Raw genomic sequence first — 2619 nt, 5'->3', positions numbered from 1 at the left:
TAAAAACAATTTTATTTTCCATACCAATCCCAGTTCTCTGTTTCTCCTGTCCTCCCATTCGTCCAACCATCTCTCCATCCTACCCCCCATCAACTCCTCAGGAAGGATAAGCATAAGGATGGGAGATCATCGAAGTCTGTCATATCATTTGGACAGGACTGAGGCCCTCCCATACTTGTCTAGACTGAGCCCATAGGGAATGGTCTCCCAAAAGGAGAGAAGGTTAGCACTCCCCATGACAAGGATGGGAGAGGTCTTTGGGCCTAACAACAGGGTTAAGACATTACCACCTACTCTCCAGTGTTTCTAAAGGTAGTGGTAGAAGATTGAGAAGTTTCAGTCTTGATGGTTTTCCTTTGGGGATTTATGATTTCTGTGGCAGGAAAGTTTTTCCCTTAATACAAAACCTCTTAGCTTACACAAACTATCACAAGATGTGAACTTCACTAGGACATGCAACATAGTTCATTACTTAATGCAGACATTTGGGCCTTGAAAATAAGCATTCGAAACACTTCATGGGTGTTTTTTGTTTTGATTGTTAATAAGGAGCTGATGGGCTCAGTCTTTGTGATACATCCAATTCCTTCAAACACTGTGATGCACTGATATCTGGACCTCATAATTACAATTCCAAACTCCAACACTTTGAAAAATCTGCTTCTCTCTCACTGAGAATTCCTATAGGGAGGTACTATATGCTACCCTTTCCCTGATCTTCTTTCTGGAAATCAGTTACAGAAATAATATAATGTTCTTGGAAATATGTTTTCCCCCACAAAGAGTTGAATGCAATAATTTTTTTACCTGCTCTGATATTTATAATTGTCATTAGCAACTGGTACTCCATTAACTCTTATTTTCTGAAGATAATACCCTCATTTCCAACAAAGCATGAGCACAAAACCATATGTTTCTCCTATAAACATATACTAACCTGACTTGGAAAAATATACCACTGCTAGAAAGAGGTATCATTTCAGTAAAATGGTACCCACTCTAGAATAAATGTTAGTCGGTGACAACTGTTGATTTAAACTCCTCTATTCTAGCTTCTTGTCTGAGCCAAAGGCCCTTCAGAGTCCTGTGGGTAGAACAAAGAATATTGAGCTTTCACTCCCTGTCAGGGTCATGCTTGGGAGGCCAGCAATGGACTGGCACCAGGGCTCTGGAGGCAGGGAGGGAAGGCAGAGGACAACAGTTTGACAATTTCCCCGTAAAGCTGTGGTCAAATGTGCTAACACTGAGATGTGAAATCCTTTGCTTATTGTAACAGCACGTTCCTTGCAAAAGAGGAACTTGAGTTGCTCTGATTTCCCAGTGACTTTATTTTCTGATTTGTTTTCTTCTTTCCAATCTGAGTGAAATAAGGAGATCTGGTAGTAATAAACATGTTGGCTTTGGTCATCAGCACTCTAGGCATTATAAACCCCAGTTTGTAATCCACCCCTTCTCCCTCTTCCCACCCATCCTTATTCTCAGAATCCCAGTGTGAACCCAGGAGCCACTGCTGATGTTTAGATGCTGGCTATGAATATCAATTTTTATTATTATATGTGAAGTGGAACAATTAATGTAATAAAGATTTATTCAATTGATGTCCAAGAAAAACAGTGGCTATTTTTGGACTAGAAAGCATAGATGTCATAAGAAAATAAGAACTTTTCTCTGATGGAATTGCAGTCATCTTGCAGTCATAAGCATAATGAATTTTCATTATTTGAGAACACTCCATTCTTCTGTTTAGAGTAGCAAAATGCTGTGGTAATCATATTTTCTTTCTCTTTCTTTGTCAACATTTAAAACATCCTTTGTGAGAAAAAAAGTGTTTGGAAATGTTTGATTATAAAAGCCTGGTTTTGGGTTTGAAAATGTTGAGACTGTATTGTAGCAAATAATTTGAAATACTGCCATGCTCTGGTGTCGTTTTCTCTTGTATTATTTTTCTATGGAGAGATTTCATGTATGCATGAAACTTTCACATGTTTCAATATAGCTTCTTCTGCTTCTTGGCACAACATACCCAAGTGTCCTAATAGCATATACATTTATGTGACAAGTACATGTAGACAAATGTCTTATATTGTATACATTTGTGTGTAGGTAAAGGATACAGGTAGACAATGCCTGGCAATGGTACTTGGTTTCCCAAACAATAGATACTCATGAAACTATTAAAGAACACAAACTATTTTCTTCAAATATTCTACTTCCCTTACATTAGATTGTCACCTTACTGAAAGATAAGCATAATGTTCTCATCTTATGGAGCCTGTGTGGGTGAATGTTTATTACTCACACAAATATTTAGCAGACATTATTGACTGCCATATATTCCAAATTATATTACTGATAGTTCTTTAAATTTTTATTGGTTCACAGTTTAAAATGATAGATTAACATGATCTTCATCTGTATTTATCAAGTCAACAATGGTTTCAGTTTATCAATTGTTTTCCTCAAACTATTTTATGGTTGTGCCATTTACTTCATGATTAGTGTACACTTTTGGAAAATAGAAAATATAAATGTGTACTATGTTCACCTACATTTCATCTTTCCTCTTTTGATTTGGGATTGCTACAACAAGCTTCACAGTAACAAGTGACTCACCAACAA

At 36.9% G+C, this 2619-nt stretch overlaps 1 pseudogene; it reads left to right on the top strand.

Annotated features, from left to right (window-relative positions):
- The first annotated feature begins 200 nt into the window (after positions 1-200).
- On the top strand, positions 201-306 carry LOC113834472 (annotated as a pseudogene).
- The last annotated feature ends 2313 nt before the right edge of the window (positions 307-2619 follow it).

The sequence above is a fragment of the Cricetulus griseus genome, chromosome 2, assembly GCF_003668045.3.
Source record: "Cricetulus griseus strain 17A/GY chromosome 2, alternate assembly CriGri-PICRH-1.0, whole genome shotgun sequence".
Lineage (NCBI taxonomy): Eukaryota > Metazoa > Chordata > Mammalia > Rodentia > Cricetidae > Cricetulus > Cricetulus griseus.
The sequence above is the reverse complement of the archived record's forward strand: the minus strand, read 5'-3'. Positions and strand labels throughout refer to the sequence as shown.